Below are 19,983 nucleotides of genomic sequence, written 5' to 3' on the forward strand. Positions count from 1 at the left end.
TATTACAAAGTCACATTAATTAAAACAGTGTGGCACTGTTATAAAGACAGACATAAAGATTAAAGAAAAAGAACAAAGAGCTCACAAATGAATCATGCACATATGGTCAAATGATTTTCAGCAAGGGTGCCAAGGCCATTCAATGAGCAAAGAATCTTTGTGGCAAAACTGGATAGCCAAAAAAAAAAAAAAAAGTAAAACTATACTCTTAACGTACACTACATAAAAAAATTTACCTACAAAGGGATCCAATACCAAAACCGTAAAATTCTTAGAAGAAAACATAAGGGGAAAGCTTCCTGAAACTGAATTTGGCAATGATTTCTTGGATATAGCACAAAACTATGGGTAGCAAAAACATACAAATTGGACTACAGCAGAATTTAAAACCTCCATCATCAAAAACAAAATAAACAAGTGGAAAAGCAAGCAACCCACAGGATCCGTTGTCACTGTGATTAAGATTCCTGCATCCCCAGGGGCTGGTGATATGACACAGAAGGTTAACCCTCTGCCTACAGGGCTGGCATCTCAAATGGGTGCTGCTTTGCGTCCCAGCTGCTCACTTCAGATCCAGCTCCCTGCTGACTTGTCTGAGCAAACAACAGAAGATGGCTCAAATACTTGGGCCCCTGCACCTATGTGGGAGATCCAGAAGAAGCTCCAGAGTCCTGGCTTTGTCCTGACACAGTGCTGGCCAGCCGTTGTGGCCACATGGGGAGTGAATAAGCAGATGGAAGACCTATCTCTCTCGCTTCCACCCTCTAACTCTGTCTTTCAAATAAATAAAATATCTTACAAAAACCCACAGAATGGTAGGAAATATTTAAATTATGTAGCTGATAAAGGGATGATATCCAAAATATATAAAGAATTCTAGCCCTCAACAACAAAAAGCAAACAGCCAGTTTTAAAACTAGGAAAAAACTTGAACAGATGTTTCTCCAAAGAAGAATTACAAATTGCCATCAATCACAAGAAGATGCTCAACATCCTTAGCCATTCAGGAAATGCAAATCAAGTTCACAAAGAGGCACTGCTTCACCAGGATGGCCATTTTCAGTGAACAATCACAAATGTTGAGGATGAGGAGAAACTGGAACCTTTGTGTACTGATGGTATAAATATAAAAGGCACAGCCACTATGGCAAACAATATGGTAGTTCTTTAAAAAAATCTTTTTAAAAATTACCATGTAATATACAATCCTACTTCTGGGAACATTTACACAAGAGTTGAAACCGAAGTCCCAAACAGATTGTTGTACACTAAGGTATACAGCAGCATTCTTCGCATCAGCCAAGAGGTACAAGCAACACCGTGTCCACTGATGGATCAAAGGTTAAATAAAATATGGTACATGCTAACAATGAAAATATTACTCAACTTTAAAAAGGAAAGAAATTCTGACATGTGCTACACACATGGATGAGCCGTGAGGATATTATGCTAAGTGAAATAAGGCAGTCCTCACAAGAGAAATAATAGGATTCCAATTATATGAGATACCTAGAGTTGTCAAATTCACTGCCAGGGTAGGGAACCTTTTTTCTGCCAATGGTCATCTGGATATTTAAAACACCAACTTGCAGGCCATAAAAAATTATCAACTTAACAATTAACTATCAACTTAAAAATTAGTCTGCTACAAGTTTATTGAATTTTGAGTCTTGCAGCTGCCTTCCAGACAAAACAATTTTGTAGACTCTACCTCTGAGGGAAGAGAGAATGGTGACTTGTTTAATGGGTATAGACACACCAACTGCAAAATAAGAAGAGTTCTATAGATCTAGAGATTGTTACACAACAGCTGAAATGCACTTAACACTACTGAACTGTACACTTAAAAACATTAAGATGGTAAAATCTACGTCTAACTTACAAAAAAAAATTTTTTTTTTGACAGGCAGAGTTAGTGAGAGAGAGAGATTCAGAGAGAAAGGTCTTCCTTCTGTTGGTTCACCCCCCAAATGGCTGCTACGGCCGGCACGCTGTGCCAATCTGAAGCCAGGAGTCAGGTGAATCCGAAGCCAGGAGCCAGGTGCTTTCTCCTGGTCTCCCACGCAGGTACAGGGCCCAAGCACTTGGGCCATCCTCCACTGCCTTCCCGGGCCACAGCAGAGAGCTGGACTGGAAGAGGAGCAACTGGGACAGAATCTGGTGCCCCAACCAGGACTAGAACCTGGGGTACAGGTGTCGTGGGCAGAGGATTAGCCTAGTGAGCCGTGGCGCCGGCCAAAAAAGGGGTATTTTCAAAAGGTCTAAGTGTAAATAAATTTATTATCTTTTTGAAATATCTCATTGTTCCTTCTATATTCAATGTAGTTTTTTTGTTTGTTTGTTTTTTAGTTAACAATTTACATAAAAAGAAGGGCCTGAGGAGACCCATCTGTTAAAACTGCTTAACTCACTAACACTATGATTTTTGATTGTGGTCATCAAAATTGGTTGATAGTACTGAGGGAGGAGTGTGGCTTTTCTGAGAAGCAGCACAGGAGAAACATTCTGTTATGGGAAATTAAATTTATTCTCGCTTTCATGAACATACTTCATAAAAAGAAAAGAAGCTAGTGCAACAAACTCAGGCTGCTGTTAAAATTATGCTTGAAAACATCTCACTATTGGATTAATAGTTGACACTGCTATGTCTGGTGTAATTAAAATTATACCTTAAGTTTTCAAGGTAAAACTCCGTAATTAAACCATTGACATCTATAGGCTAAAAGTACTTCAAAAAGAACATACTCTTGTATGGCCAACTAATTAAACACGAATTATATTTGAACCAGAAGAACCCATTTCCATGCATAAGCAAAGACAGCCCTGGGGAAATGACTAGTGAACCTTCAGATAAAATGACATTTTAATCTTCCTCAACAAACCACATCTCCTACCTAGCTACATATGCATGTCAGCTCACTTTTTGACTTGCTATATTACATTTAGAAAGATGTTTTTATTTCCTAACATATTTTTTTCTGGAAGTGACATGTGATGGACATTTCAGGAGAATTAGACTTTACTTGCAAATACTCTTTTATGAATAAAATTCCAGAAGTACACTCCAACCTAAGTTTCACTAAGATAGAATTGAAAATGAGGCTTTTTATCTAAGACATTTAAACATTTATTGGCAAGATCATTTACTTATAAATTTTATAGTCAGTACTTAAATTTTGTACCCAGAATTTTCATAATATAAATTAGCAATACTATTTATACAACCCTAATGATTCCACCAATGTGCTTTGAGATTCATGAACCTTTTGAAATAATATACAAATTTTATATGTATGTATATATACTTACACATATATACTTAGCTTTTAAATTTTTTGTATGCTTATACACACACACACACACACACATGAATATACATACATAAAAAGTTTCTCAAAAGAATCTGTGAGCCAAAGGAAGTTAAGAACTACTGATTTATTCTCAAATGGCATTTCAATATAAGCAGTGTCTTTAAACAGGAGACATAAGATCATCTGATTCTTATATGCAATTAAAATTGGCTTACCAAATTTTCTTCTCCCCATACTTCCTTTTAAGGACTCATTTTTAATTTCTACTCAAGCACTGAACAACAGCTACTTCTAAAGGATGCCTGCTTGCACATTACACCAATCAAAAATTACACCCTCAGAACATATTCACAGTCAAACCACACAGAACGTTTAGCACATATGCTGCAGGGGCTGCTGCTGGGTCTCTCGCTTACTGCTGAAGAAGATGGTAAGGGCTCAAAATGCATAAGGGCTTCTCTAACCTCCTACGTTAATATTTCAATTCAAGAAAAGTATTATTATTTAGGATTCTCATGTGCTCATTAAAATTTAAAATGCAGCTCTTCTGTTATGATATGATATGATAAATAACTATAGTGGGTCAATCACATAACAAAGTTTTTCATTCCAAACCCTTGTTCTTAGGTCTGTCTCAGGCCAAGACTGTGGTGCAGTAGGTTGAGCCACTACCTGAAACAGCAGCAGCCCACAGGAGCCCAGGTTTGAGTCCCTGCTGTTCTGCTGCCAACAGAGCTCCCTGTTCATGCACCTGGGAACACAATGGAAGATGGCCCTAGTCCATGGGCCCTTCCACCCACGTGGGAGACCAGGATGGACTTCTTGGCTCCTGGTGTCAGCCTACTGCAGCCCTGGGTTTTGCAGTCATTTAGGGAGTAAATGAAGAGATGGAAGATCTCTTTCCCTCTCTGTAACTCTGCCTTTCAAATAAATATGTGAATCTTCAGGAAAAAAAAAAATAGGTCTGTCTTCATTACTCCTCCATGAGTTGCTTAGGATAGGGATCTTGTCTCATTCATCCTTTTATAGTATGACATGGTATCTAGTAACAGAAGGCAATTCAAAAAACTTTTGATGAATTAAATCCTATACTTTGAACTTCTGGCAGCTATCCCAATTTGCACAGTTTATATCTACTCTAAAACGATAGAGGGTCATAAATAAGCCTTCTTAGGGACATGTGTTAAGTTCTTCCACAAAATTATCACTTCTAGTAACATTCTTCAAGTCATCTTATTTCAGGTCCATGCTAATAAATGTAGAAGCAGTTGGTCAAAAAGCATAAATTTGCTTAAAATGCAGAGATGATAAGTGATCCCAACATCAATCACATTAAAGCTTCTTAATTAAAACAAATCTGCCAATTGTCACAAAAATATATTATATATGTAGAAACAGTACAAATACACAGCCGAAATTCCTTCCTTATACAAACCCAAATGAAATATTAAATAAAAGAACACAAGATAAAGCAAGAGAAGGAACTGCTAGCAGTCATCTAGTTCAAACTCAATCTGGTCCTTTACCATTCAAAGTAAGTTTTTTGTCCTGTTTTTAAAAGACTTGTAGCATTATAATACACAGTAAATGTGAGGCTTTCTAAAACAATCCTTTGTGCTTACACAAACAAGAAAGAAAACTGTTTCCAAATCTGGCAGTGCCTGTCACCGCAGCACCTGGGGTTGTTGTTAGATCACAGAATCATCAGTACCAATTATTTGTCCTTCATGTCTTGAAATCTTTTCTGATAGGTCAGGAATTGCACAGGTTCCTAAATGATCATTTCAACGTAGTGCCAAGATGGGAGTTAACAGCCACTGATAGCATATCCTATGGGATGTAAACCTCAGACCAAGTATGATAATTATGTGGATCTATCTGGATTTGTTTCCTGCAACACCGCCCAGGCAAGGAGTAGCTCACTATTTTTCAGATTGCTAACTCCTATGGTTTGAGTGTGCTCCCCAAGGGTTCATATCTTGAAATTTAATCCAAATTATGAGGTATCGATAGGGTGGAAACACAATCTTATTATGGTGTTTACAGGTGGAGCCATTAGGAAGCAATTAGGATTAAATAAGGTTATCAGGATGGAATGTATATAATTGGGCACTGCTTGCTTTATAAGAAGGGGGAGCAAAATCCAAAGAAATAAATACATACACTAAGTGATGCTTTGTGCCACCTGAGAACTCTGCCAGTAAGGTCATCACCTGATGCAGACCTCTTTTCTTTAAAAAGTTATTTAGCCTCAGATATTTAATTGCAGCAAAACAAAAGTTTAATAAATTCTTCACTCAATTCCAAAAGCACAAGTCCACCACACTCAGATTAGAAAACTGAAAGAGGGGCCAGCAGTACAGCAGATCAAATCGCCATTTGTGACTTGGGCATCACACATGGGCACCTATTCTAGACCAAGCTGCTCCACTTCAATCCAGCTCCATGCCAATGTGCCTGGAAAAGCAACAGAAGGTGGCTACACGGGGGTCCCTGCCACCCACATAGGAGACATGCATAGAGTTGCAGGCTCCTGGCATTGGCCTGGCCCAGATCTGGCCACTGAGGTCTTCTGGGGAGTGAATCAGTAAATGGAAGATCTCCCTCTCTCCATCACTCTGCCTTTCAAATAAATAAACAGATTTTTTTAAAAAAGATTTATTTATTTATTTATTTGAAAGGCAGAGTTACACAGAGAGAGGAGAGGCAGAGAGAGAGGTCTTCCATCCACTAGTTCACTCCCCAATTGGCTGCAACAGCCGGAGCTGTGCCGATCTGAAACCAGGAGCCAGGAGCTTCTTCTGGGTCTCTGAAGCAGATGCAGGGGCCCAAGGACTTGGGCCATCTTCTACTGCTTTCCCAGGCCATAGCAGAGAGCTGGATCGGAAGAGGAGCAGCTGGGTCTCGAACCGGCACCCATATGGGATGCTGGCACTGCAGGCCAGGGCGTTAACCTGCTGTACCACAGCACTGGCCCCAATAAACAATTTTTAAAAAAAAAAGAAAAAAGCAGGCAGGCAAACACTTGAGACACCCTGTGGAAAAACCCATAGACAGCTAACAAGAATGAATTTCTGTTCTTAACTATATCTACTAAACACATTGAATCTGTTAAAAATGACTTAAAAATTAAATTTAAAAAATATTTCTAAAAGAATTAATTTCCTATTGCCTGTATTCCTTTTTGTACAATCTTCTTTTGTTATATATTAGAAACTTAGTAAGAGAAAAGACTAGATCTGCAATGGCAAAGGAAAGTCACATAGATGAGAGAGGATATACCATATATTTATTCTTTTAAAGTGTGCAATTCAGTGGTCTTTGGTGTATTCACAAAGCTGTGCATCCATTGTCACTATCTAATGCCAGAACATTTTCATCACTCCAAAAAGAAACCAAGTCACTCCCCATTTTCTTCCCCCAATGGGTTCAGCAACATGCTTTAATCTCAATATAGATTTTTCCTTTTTGATGTATCTCCCCAAAGTTCATATATACACATCTGCACACAGCCGATTCTCAGTAGACCACAAATGATTCTATTGTCTAAGAAATGCTGCCAGAACTCAGGAAGCATCAAAGACTATTTTCTTTCCGACCTACTCTATGTGGTACTCTTATTTTCACTAGGTGAGTAGCAATTTTCAAGGTTCATTAAGTTTTTTAAGTATCAGTTGGCTTCCTAGTTCCCAATGTTTAGGTTGTTTTTCTCCCCCTTTGGCTCACATTGTGACTTAAATAGAATGGCCAGATCCAAAGACAGTGAAAGTAGGCAGTGTTCAACTAATTACCCACTTTGGCAACCACAGTCTTAGGTTCATTTTTCCTCCAAGTCACAAAGTGAAACTGAAGTTCTAAGGATGTGCAGATATTTATTTCTCTGCTAGTTCCTAGATCAAAGTAATGATTACAAGTTTAATTGATTTATTTTTCCATTTTAAGACCAACTAAGATGTACTTCCATTAAATTTTTGTTCCAATATTGAGTTTGGGATGGTTTTTTGGCATTTGGAATACCAAATTTTAGAATAATTAGTATCCAAATTCTTCTTGGAGATTATCATTACCTTGAATTTTATAGGAAATCCAATTAGGCTTTATATACTCTCCCATCTCCACAACACACACACACACACACACACACACATTTTTATTCCAATATCTTCCAAAAATGCAAAATACCTTTTATAAAATAAAAATATTCCTCAAGATAATGAAATCTATCTGAATAAAAATATGTGGGTCTTACTCATCTTCCTCATTCTGTGACTACGGCCCAAGAGACTAAATTTACAAATTGCACAGATGTTGTACTCAATATCATCTGTCCCATCCCTACTCCACTCTAAGCGCCACACTCTGAGGACCAACACCCGCTTCACATATTCACACACAGTATTTATAAAAATTATTAGCATTAAAACAAGTATTCTCATGATATTCAGCATCTCTGATTTAAAAAGTAAAACCTAAACTGAACAAGCAAAGTGTGTTTTGGTCAGTTCACATTTTCATATCAAACTTTTTTTTTTAATTTTTTTTAGTTTAAATTCTCCCTACAGTATTCGAATTTCTTTGACCTGCTCTCCATAGATAAACCATGTAAAAAAATATTTCGTAAAGTGCTCAGTTCCACCAAGTTTGCGGGACATAATCTAAACCTTGTGTACCTCGTCTCAGCAACCGGGGACTTTGCAGGGATGAGTGCAGCTGAGACAATAGGGACCCAGAGGACATGGCCTTCACAGTCCGTCACAGCAGCCACTAAGCCCACAGCCCCAGCCATTTGAAGGAGGAGATTTTTATCTTTCCTCACAATGCCTTAATACCCTGGGGGACGCTCCATAAATAATCCATGAGCAGCAAAAGGAACCCGTTCTAATCAATAAGGAGTAATAGCAAAACTCAGGGCAGGTTCAAGTGGACTGATTGGGTGTTACATTAATATCTGATTAAGCTTCCTGGAAAATTTAATTCTTTACAGACCAAAGACCTCAAATTAACCTTTTAACCTCATGTTTATAAAGGATCTTGCTTGCCCAAGGGACAAAGGAATTTTTAAAGAACATGTTTAATGAAAGCAGGAGGCTGACCTGAGTAGAGTAATGCAGATTAGCTCAAAATCACATAGGAAAACAGAATTAGACCCCAGTTTACCTCATTGTTTTAATACTTAGAGGCTGTTTTCCAGCCTGTGTTCTAAGAGCTTTAAAACACTTTCATTTCTCAACTGTCAATCCCCTATGTTCCGGGAAAGGCATTTATACTACTCTGTACTCTATTTCTCCTTCTTTAATAAGTTTCCTTGTCTAGCAAAAGCAAAACAATCAAAGCACATACCATAAGCACCAGAGTGATTTAATCAGAACCATTTTTGTTAAGCAAACGTGATCAATTCCAATTTTATGATTACTATGTACATACTTAAAATTCTTGTTATGTGCCAATTTACAGAGAAAATCCTAAATAGTTAAAAATGAGGAAGGGTATAAAAGCTCTTAAAAATAGGTTTATTTCGCCAATTTTATTTTATTCAAGTTGATATTCCAAAGAATGTGAATTTTGCTACATACTTAATGGAAGAATCATCTGAAAATCTTATTGGAACATAAACAGTAGACTGATCCAGACTTCTAAATGCCCCACAGTCAATCCTCACAGAGATATGGAAGAACCATCCATACTCCTTATTCAATGAAATAGCTTTCCTTTTCCTTAAGCTCTGATATCCTTTTCATTATTTACTGGATGATCAAAGACAAAAATTAAAAATGGATGAATTATTTCATTTCATAAAAATGTCTTCTACAAAGCATGGTTGAAGAATGTACATTTACAGAAAGTAATACTTTACAGCAATGACCAATGAGGGAAAAGGAGCAGGTACATGTTGAAATCTTTGGTAAAATAAGTAAGGTTTCAAATTGCAGCTGTACTACTTTGGACATGTAGTATTATAAGCAGGAAACTTTTCTCTAAGTGTTTCCTCATCTGAAAAATTATCAATGGGATGCATCTTATACAACTGTTTGGTGGGACTAAGAAAGAATGTAATGCAACACAAAGACTTCCCACATTTTCTAGCTACCGCTATTAACTTAATCAAGCATTGGCTGTTATTTGTACTACTGGCAGTGATACCACTAGCAGTTCCTACAACTGTGCAACAAAGAACTGAGAAGTGGGAACACTAATGTCTCATGTAGCCACCATCCTTTTTGAGCACTCCTTTCCACAGTATATTATTTTCCCACTTTATGGTACAAGCAAAGTTTATACCATAAACTTAAGTTTATATCATAAAACAAAAAACATAAAACATAAAACACAGTTTATACCATAAAGTATCACATCATTTTATTCAATCCATTTGAGAAAAAATTACTTTTTTTTTTATTCAAGAGGCAGAGACAAAGACAAAGAATGAGCTTCCATTTGCAGATTTACTCTCCAATTGCCCACAGTGACCAGGAACTCAATGGAAGTCTTTCACAGAAGTAGCCAGGAGCCATTCCTTGAGTCATCACCTACTATCTACACAAAAGTCTGTATTGGCAGGAATCTGAAAATGGAAGTTGGAGCTAGGCATCGAACCCAGTACTCTGATATAGGACACAGGTGTCTTAAATGGTAACTTAATTGCTAGGCTAACTGCCTACACAGGAACTAACTGTTTTTTAAATTCCCATCATGTTTGCTGTGTTAACAGCCCAGACAGGTAGGTACCTTGCTCAGTAATCCAGGCAATCATTAAGATCAGTAGTTACTGCCTTAAGTAACTTGTGAGAGTACAAAGGTACTGTTAGCACAAAGCTGCTTCCCAAACAGGAAGGCTTCCAGTGGCCTATCCATTCAACTGCCATACTTGTCTTAAAACTGGTGATTCAAGAAAAAAAAATACCTTAGTAAGGTTCATAGGACACTGTATCTCTTAGGGTCACATATAGGTAAAGAAACAGTGACTCGAGCCCTCAAGATCCTGGTTCAGAAATCAGTGTTATCTCTAGCACCCCCACACTGTACTTAAATGTCACTGTATTCAGACTACAGCAGTGGAAACTGCAAAAGATCTACCAGGATTAGAATTACACATGTTTGAGACAGTGACAAGCCACAGCTATAAAAAGGCCTAACAACAAAACAAATGATTATTTCTCCCATTTTGTTTTCTTCATGTTGATATTCAAAAGAATTTTCATTTTTAAGCACACAGTAGCAGGGGAGTGTTCTGGAAGCCTGCTGTACATTAGCGAGAAGTTAACCAGGTGAGACATTTCTGTAATCACTTGCTTTACTGTCCTCAGTTTTCTCCTTCACACTCGTGGTTAACAAAAGCACAGCATCTTATATTTACACAACATGTACAGTGTGCTAGTAACTGCAGTAAGCACTTCACATAATCACAGCCCTCCTGAATGTATTCAGAATTTTAAAGTGAACTAGCAAATCAATGTAAATAATATTTTTATTTAAAAATATACACTTATTAAATGGTTCACAATCTGTGAAGCAAAGTAAAACATTCATAATTTACATTTAGTAAATATCTCTGCTAGATTCAGCTAACAGTTCTTAAAATCTTTGAACTTCAGTGGAGGTATAGTTTAGCTAGAAGCAATGCAGAACTTATTTTGAAAGAAAGTTAGATTTCTTCTACAGAAAAAAAAATTACACACTTGTCTATTCTTTTTTTCAAAGTCTTCCTTCTTCTTTACTCTCTAAGAACTCACTTCTAAACAAAAGATATGCTTGGAAGAGAAAAGCCACAATTAGGCATCACTCCTCTCAACACTCTATATAGCTCTTCCACTCCCACTCCTTACTTCTAGTATCAGAGGGATAGCTTTATTTTTCCCAGTATTGAAACCAAATCTTCATGCCCAGGTGATGGTGAGCTACCAGGAGAAAACCACTTCCAGTTTTGAGTACATGGCTTGTTTCTGGACATCTACAAACACAAACTAGTCAGAACATCAAGAGGAAAGATGAGAGTATAGATCAGGTAAGAAAGGGGCTTAATGATCTTGGTTCCAACCTTTGGTGGCCTCTTCATGGAGATAAATACCTAGTAGAAAGTGTGTTCAAGTTACAGGGAGTGTGCAACAAGCCTCTATAATTGTATAAGACCCACATGGAATCATCACAAGATGAGAAATAATCGTCACTACAAGGTACTACAAAATCTCACTAATGTGGCTTAACAGGCAAAAACGCTAGCTTAGATCAGTGTATCTTTTAAAGGAAATAAATTTGTAGTTCATTTAACACACACACACACACACAAGCATCCTCAAACCAGACCAACAGCAGAGAGTCTCTGGATCTGTTTAAAGGAAAGGGATGATTTGTTAGCCATATATTATTGCAAGAAATACAAAAGGCTTCAAAATAAGAGCCTTTCATAATAAGTTTAAACATTCTCCTTGCATTCTTGAGCTTTCAGTGGTGTCCTGAATAAGATTCCTTTATAATACAAACTGCAAAAGTCAAAGCAGCACTATATGAATCATCATAAATATCAAATTACGTAAGTCTGAATTCTTGAGATTGTGCTTATTGATGCTTGGGATCTCCTAAGACCTTTCCCCAGCCCCTGTGCTTCCGGCTCCCCCACCGGTTAAGTCACCATCACTGATGCACATGTCTGGGGGTGCAGATAACCACATAACCCCACAGAAGGCCACCAGATCAAGGTACTGAAAACTGGAATGAATGCAGAAAAGTTATCTTTCCCAAAGTCTTACACTTGCCAGTCAGGGAATTTACTTCCTCATGGAGCAGCGTCCTGGTTAACACACAGCTTCTACAAGCTCCTGGTAAGATTTATAACTACAGCTAGAAGAAAAGCAGTTTCCTTTCCAATCCCTGTCTGTATTTATAAGCGACTTACTGCAGCCCAGCAAGGCTCTCCTTGGCTGGATCGACAGCCTCCCTGTGGAGCTGAGACGAGAGGATCCATGCACTGGCCAGAGTATCAGTGAAAGAAGTCCTTGGCCCTCTCCAATGCACAAGTCAAGGAACTAAACTGTCTTCCTTCAATCACTACAAAAATATGAGTTGAAACCAGCCTCAAAATTCCAATGTAGCCCTTTCTCAATTCAACTTCTTCTTGGGGCAACACTAAGGAAAGAATATGCTTTTGATATCTGAAGCTCATTTTTATGTTTGAAATAGTATCAGTATGACTGGCCCATTATTACTGAACTACAGTTTTTAATGAAATTCTACTTTACCATAACATCTGAAACACCACAGCTGAAATTGATTAATTATACCCTAGGAGAAAGTAATAAGTCTTCTCTATTTCCAATACATAATGCGAAGCTGTTTTATTTTCCTAATTATACGAGAATGCACAAAGTAATATACTCTCCCTATCAACAAATTTCAAGAATCTTTGTTTATCTCCCCCCCTCCCACATCAGAGTCCTTGTTAATGACAGGAGCATATCATAATTTAATTACCTGACACTGACTGGCAATCTAACCACTGCCTTTTAATTGGAATCATTTCATGGAATATCCATAAAGGCCCACTTTGCATAACTAATAACTTTCATAAGCAAGACCTTTGGAAAACTGCTGACTTTTATAGAAAGATACAAAACACTATGTTTCCACTTCACTGAAGACTGGGAAACAAAGAATTCCCTCTGCAATGTAAATGCACAGTTAACTCTGGAAGCATTAAACAAGTGTCCTGGATAGCAAAGAACTTCCAGAAAGTTGCCAGACACTTGTCTTAAGTATCACTTAAGAACATACAGAACCTTGGAGATGAGTCATTTTAAGTACCATAAACAGCCTTCCAGGAGATTGAGTCTGCCACCAACTTAATGGATCTCACTAGAGGAGGAGCAACTGCTTCTTAAAAATACGATGAGGGGGCCGGCGCCGTGGCTCACTAGGCTAATCCTCCACCTTGCGGCGCCGGCACACCGGGTTCTAGTCCCAGTCGGGGCGCCGGATTCTGTCCCAGTTGCCCCTCTTCCAGGCCAGCTCTCTGCTGTGGCCAGGGAGTGCAGTGGAGGATGGCCCAGGTGCTTGGGCCCTGCACCCCATGGGAGACCAGGAAAAGCACCTGGCTCCTGGCTCCTGCCATCGGATCAGCACGGCGCGCCGGCCACGGCGGCCATTGGAGGGTGAACCAACGGCAAAGGAAGACCTTTCTCTCTGTCTCTCTCTCTCACTGTCCACTCTGCCTGTCAAAATAAATAAATAAATAAAAATAATAATAATAATAAAAATACGATGAGGGGAGCTGGTGTTTGGCGCAGTGGGTTAAGCCTCTGTGACAGAGTGATGGTTACAGTTTTGGCTATTCCATGTCCAATCCAGTTTTTTTATTAATGAACTCCGAAATGGGATGGAGGCATCCAAGCACTGACATAACCAATGAGCCAACACCTGCCCCAGAATTCATAATCTTAAGAGCAAGGACTCTGGAATCAGATGACAGAATGCTAACTCAGTCTACTTCCTAGTTGTGTAACCTTTAGTGAGCAGCTTAAATTTCTTAAATTGACTTTGTGATGTGATAAAAAGTAATAAAAACAATATTCATCTGAAACATGGTGAGAGTTAAATGAAACAAATTCATGCAGATTGCTAAGTACAATGCCTGGCATGCACTTGAGTGATCAGAACACGTTAATGGCTATTAGCTCACTAGTCAATATATGATCAAACCTGATACAGATCAAGAGCTGAGTCTCAGAAAAGTTAAAGAGTCATATTTCTATTAAGAAGTATAGGCATGAATTTTATTCCAGGTCTGACACCAAAGCTCATATTTGATCCTTATGCTATTAAACCACTCTCAAACCACACTCAATTATTATTTACTAATCTGTATTTTTTAAATATCTACAGTGTGCTGATCAAAGGTAGAGGGTGTCCCTGGAGTTGGGGAGCTCACATGTCTGGCAACAACAAGAGAAGGGACATTACAATATAGCATGCCAAGTACTGTGATAAAAAAAAACCACACAGGGCTGAGGATGCACCACGCCAGAGGAAGAGGGGAGTGAGGAAACAGGAACTTTTTATAAGAATACAGGTAGTAAAACTGCTTATATTACCTCACACTTTCACCTGTCCTTAAGACCAAAACTTCCCGATAGGTCTGGTGCTGGGAAAATCTGAAAAGACAAGACTCAAGCTGCAGGAGTGTAAATGGACCAAAAAGAAGGAAAACGCTTGGAGTGTGATCTCAGAAGAGCTAAGAACTGCACACACAAGGAAATGTCAATGGCTTGAGAAAGAGACCCTTGTTCAAAAACAAAACCCTTCAAACACACCTGATTCTATCCCTCAAAGCATCATCCTTTTAAACAAGGGGTAAAACCTTTCCTTCAGCAATTGAGGAAGAGAGACAGGGCACAGACTTGAAGGCCTGAATGACTGGCTGAAGACCAAGTCTGAGGGTGGGTTTTGAAGACAGAACAAAGGAACTAAAAGAGCAGCAGGGGTGTGTAGAACCAGACTAGAAAGCCAGAACTTAGAAAGGAGGTGAAGGGTCTGAGGAATTTAAATAACATAGCCTACCTTTCTATGCCTGCCAGAGCCACCGACATATACTTAACCTGTAATTAGCAAGACAGCACAAGGAACCCTGAGAGGAGGAGGAGGAAAGAGTTAGGGATCACAGAGGGAAGAGAAAGCAGCTGTGTAAAACTGCAAAGACCCTCCAAACTGTTGCTGAGTGAGTGACGCTTGCCAGTGCTCTGCGCCATCCAAGGTTTGAAGCAAACAAAGGGGCCTGAAGTCAGCTCTGCGAGGCTTCTGGAGTCAGACACAGGCCATCCCCTTGTTAATGTGCACGCAGGCATGACAGAGCTTGGCAGAGGGCAATCTGTTCAAGAATAATTAGATTTCCCCTCACCTCTTTGCCTTGGTGACAGAAGCACCCGGTATAGTCACAGTATTTCATTTTGCTTCCATCTGATTCTGTATGTTCCCTGATCAGGTTAAGCTGGAGCTGAATGGCACATTTTTCACCATGAACAAACTCTGCCTCAGCAAACCCTAAGGGAAGGGAGGAGACCACGCTCTCTTAATTTCCCAACCCGAAGAAAGGCTGGCTTTCAGAAATAGCAACAGCTTCGGTGATTTATTGCTGGAGAAAGGCCATACCTCAGAGGATTCATGTCATGAGCTGCAGGTATACAGGCAGGGGAGCAGCCCTCATCTAGTGTGAGAAGCAGGAGCAAAAAGCTGGAGAACAGTCCCCCATGAAGAATATGCCCTTGTTACATGTTGCAAGTAATGCGAATCACGATGTGCTCTCTGGTTATAATTTCACACCATGATTTAGAGGTAAAAAGGCCACAGAGTGGAGGAAAAATGGAAAGAAAAAGAAAAGGTGGAGAAAAGCCTTAGAGGAACACAGGCCTGCTATCCAACAAGCACCATGCATGGCCTGCTACAAAAGCCTTATCAAATAAAACTGGGGCCTACATTTGCAAAAAAAAAAAAAAAAAAAAAGGATGTAACTGGAAAACATTATACTTAGTGAAATAAGCCAGTCTCAAAAAGACAAATACCATGTTTTTCCTGATCTATGGTAACTAATAGAGTACCTAAAAGGTAATCCACAGGAGTGAAATTGACACTTTGAGATGTGATGACTTTGAACAGCCCTTGTCTCGACTGTTGAGGAACAGTTTTTTCTTTTTCATATTATTTGTTGAACTCTTTACTTAGCGTAGGGTTAACCTTATGTTTATAAAGTTAATTGAAAAATAGATCTTAGTAAAAAAATAAGAATGGGAATACGAGAGGAAGGGGGAAGAAGGTTGGGAGTAAAGGTAGGAGGATGGGTACAGTGGGAAGAATCTCTATGCTCCTATATTTGTATATATGAAATGCAAGAAGTTTATATACCTTAAATAAAAGGTTTCTAGGTTTAAAAAAAAGGGAAATGGGACCTAGTGACATCTGAAATGGAACATACAATTTCCATTCCAGCCCCTCAACAACTTCTTGGAATCATCTTTTTGCTTCCTACTATGTAAGGTGATGATGCATCTGTCATAAGTGTGCCATCAGGATAATGCCATGGCAAGAATTCCTGTGGCACATAACCAGCCTAGGACACTTGACAGCTTGACCCACTGTTCTCAGGTAGGTAGTAAGAAAATAATACAAACCCATCCCAAGTCACAAATGCAAATGCAACTGCATCAAAAAAATGATGCCAAAGAACTGTATCTAGCATTGCAGTTACCTTAAGAGTACAGCCAGCAGGGGCCCGCGCTGTGGCATAGTATGCTAAGCCTCTATTTGCAGTACAAGCATTCCATACAGGTGCCAGTTTGATTCCAGGCTACTCCACTTCTGATCTAGCTCCCTGCTTATGGCCTGGGAAAGCAGCAGAAGATGGCCCAAGTGCTTAGGCCCCTGCCCCCATGTGGGAGGCCTAGAAGAATCTCCTGGCTCCTAGCTTTAGATCAGCTCAAGTCCAACCCAGCTCAGCTCCGGCCATTGTGGCCATCTGGGGACTAAACCAACAGATGGAAGATCTTTCTGTCTCTCCCTCTCTCTGTAACTCTCTCAAATAAATAAAATCTTATAAAAAAAAAAATACAGTAAAGCCTGTAAACAGTGAGGGGGAGGCAGAGTGAGTTTAAGAAGACACCTGGAGTGTTGCTGTGGATTCATTCCTGAGAGGAGCAGCATGATGGGGGCAAGAGGGGCAGAGCCACCACACAGACCCCGGGAGTCAGGTGAAAGCAGGCCTGAGGCAAGCAGCCTGCAGACTTATTTCAGTTGCTACAGCTGCTTATATAGCCAAGGCAGCCAATCCGGTCAAGGGGCGGTCTATGCCCTAACCAATCACAGCCTGTTGCCAGGCAGTTTCCAAAGCCATCCAATCACAGCCTGTTGCCAGTCAGGCTCTGTTGCCAGGCAGTTTCTGAAACCAGCCAATCACAGCCTGTTGCCAGTCAGGCTCTGTTGTGTGGTTTCTGAAGCCATCCAATCACGGCCTGTTGTCAGTCAGGCTCTGTAGTCATGTTTCTGAAGCCATCTAATCACGGCCTGTTGCCAGGCAGTTTCTGTTGTCAGCGGCCGTCTTGGCATGACTTCTCACCTTCTCACTCCACATTTGCCCCTTTTTGTTTTTGAGCAACGGAAGGCATGATTCTTGGCCATACCATTGTTGACCCCATTTCCACGTGGTCTCCCTACGCGGCTGTGACTGTCTTAGGTTGTCCCCAAGGGGATCTTACCCATCATTGACTAACCAGTGCTCAAAACAGGAGACCACAGGAGTGCTTGCTCAGATAGGGGTAGGACTGAGGAATAATCAGGAATGGCATGACCTCACACAGCCTGTGGGCCATTTGAGTGGCTGACCAGAGCTAGTGGGGTATAAACCAGTAACGGATGTGGCTATGGGCAGTTTCTCAGGGTAGGATGATAGGGCAGGTGCATCCGCTAACAAGGCAGACTCTCAGTCTTATTTAGCTGGTTATGGTTGGCTGTCAGTAGCAGGCTTAATGTTTCTGGCTGTTACCCAAATGGGCTGTTCCGCTTTCTCTGGAAAGACACATGCATATCCTTGGCTCTCGGTTAGCAGGGGGTGTGGTCCCTTCCATTCTCCTGTCAGGAAGTCTTTCCACCTAACCATAGGGGCTGGGGCTGGGATGGAAAGGAACCCAGTGTTTATGAGCTGGGCTGATCCCTTGGGAATCAAAAGTAAGAAGATTGATAGTGAAAAGGACCTCAGTCAAAGCAAGCTGTGGGTCTGGGGGCAAATGATTGTTTTTCTGTCTTTGTAAGAGATCTTTAATCGTCCTATGAGTTCTTTCAATGATTGCCTGTCCCTGTGGGTTGTATGGGATATCTGTGGCAGACTGTGTGTCCCAGGATTTCAGGAAGAAATTAAATTCCTGTGATGTATACACTGGTCCTTTATCAGTCTTTATGGTCCAGGGGACACCAAGGACCAGCATGGCTGATTTAACCACCTTTATCACATTATTAGCCTTTTCTCCAGATTGGGCTGTTGCAAATACAGCCTTTGAACAAGTATCTACCACCACATGGACAAACTTAAGTTTACCAAAGGAGTTAATGTGGGTGACGTCCACTTGCCAGAGCTTATTAGGAGCAAGGCCTCGCGGGTTCACTCCTGCTTGTTGCAGTGGGCCTAATGGGGCGAGGGGTGCACAATTCTTGCAAGAATGCACTAGGTGTTTGCATTAGCTCATTGTTAGCTCCGGGAGAAGCAATTTTATGTTGTTTGCTGACATATGAAATTTTTGGTGTAGAATACGGGCTTGTTCTAGGTGTCCAATGGAAGCCGTGTTGCAAGAGATAAGATGATCAACCTTTTTGTTGCATTGGAAAATAAAGCCAGGTAGCCCAGTATGTGATCTCACGTGTGAGATATGCCAAGGGTGTTTTCTGTTCTGTTAGCTCTTTAAGTGTTGTGAACATCTGGTCAATTGGCTTATTGGTCAGGTTAAAGACTGCAAAAGGGATCGTCTTTGCTACCTGTACTGAGTATTTGCTGTCCGAAAATGTATTTACCGGCCCATCCTGGCTAAGGAGTAGAACCTTGATTATTGCCCTTATTTCTCCCAATTGTACTGATCCCCTGTGGGGTTCTACATGGATCTTATCTTTTTCTGTTGAGGATTTGATCACTATTCCAAACAGTGACTTGCTGGCATCCGTAAACGCACACGGTGCCATGGGTATAGGTTGATTAGCAGGGAAAGCATGTTTTGGATAGTCTATTTCTAAGGTTTGTAATGTCTGGAGTAGCCTGTCCGCTGGCAGGTGATTGTCAACCTGTCCTGGGAAATTTATCATTAACGTTTCAAAGAGCATGCTATTCTGCATCAATGTCGACAGTTCTAATTGTGATAGGGGTAGGGCCACTATGTCTGGCTCTGTGTTAAATATCTTATTGGCATAATATCTTAATTTAAGTCCCATCATAAGGATGACATCTACTTTGTTAACTATTTTACGACACTCGCTCCAGGCTATCTGCACCCAAAAAAGTGGTCCGTGTTGTTGCCAAATAACTCCTAAGGGGGCCTTGAGGGTAGAGATGGTTATGGCAAATAGAGGCACCTGAGGGTCATATCTAAAGGTTAGTGCGATTCCATAGGCAGCATTATTCCTCGCCGCTGTTTCAGCCTCTTCCTCATAGCAGGCTTTCCACTGTAAGAACTGTGGTCTCGACAAACATGCTTTGAGCAGTGTAACCCAGTCAAAATGAGTTTGAAGGTTCGCTGCCCATTGTATGAGCACCTGTTCAAAGTAGGGAGAGTCGGGGCCTGATTCTTGAGAAGCCTTTTTTAGCATAGTAAGGTCATTTATGGGTGTTGGAATCCAGGGCTTGAATTCTGCATCCACTCCTACATTAACGACAAACGTCCGGGTGGGATGGGGTCAAGCAGCTGCCCTGAGAACCTGGGGTGCTGGGAACTGCCACAAATGTGGGGATCCTCACTGGGTTTGGATGGGATGACCTCGTGTGGGTTATTGCCTCGAGGTCATCTAAGTTTATCCCACAAGTATTTGGGGGGGTGGCTGACCAGGCATTGCTACCTTGTCTGCTGAAATGTCATTTTCACCATCAGAGATCTCTCTCCCTAAGTCATCAACTGTTGTCTGTGAGACAAGGACCTGGATTGTCAAGCTCTTATCACTC

The 19,983-nt window shown here is 40.4% G+C and overlaps 1 protein-coding gene across 2 annotated transcripts in view; it reads right to left on the reverse strand.

Annotated features, from left to right (window-relative positions):
* Window positions 1–19,983, reverse strand: part of SMYD3 (SET and MYND domain containing 3) — a 777,767-nt gene that overhangs the window by 372,392 nt on the left and 385,392 nt on the right. The window contains exon 1 of one of the 2 annotated variants that reach the window (XM_051820811.2): window positions 16,951–17,078. The exons of the other annotated variant lie outside the window; for it this stretch is intronic. The gene's annotated coding sequence lies outside the window, so the exon portion shown is untranslated. Of the gene's footprint in view, window positions 1–16,950; window positions 17,079–19,983 lie in introns of those variants that run through there. 2 annotated transcript variants of the gene reach the window in all.

Source organism: Oryctolagus cuniculus, chromosome 13, assembly GCF_964237555.1.
Source record: "Oryctolagus cuniculus chromosome 13, mOryCun1.1, whole genome shotgun sequence".
Lineage (NCBI taxonomy): Eukaryota > Metazoa > Chordata > Mammalia > Lagomorpha > Leporidae > Oryctolagus > Oryctolagus cuniculus.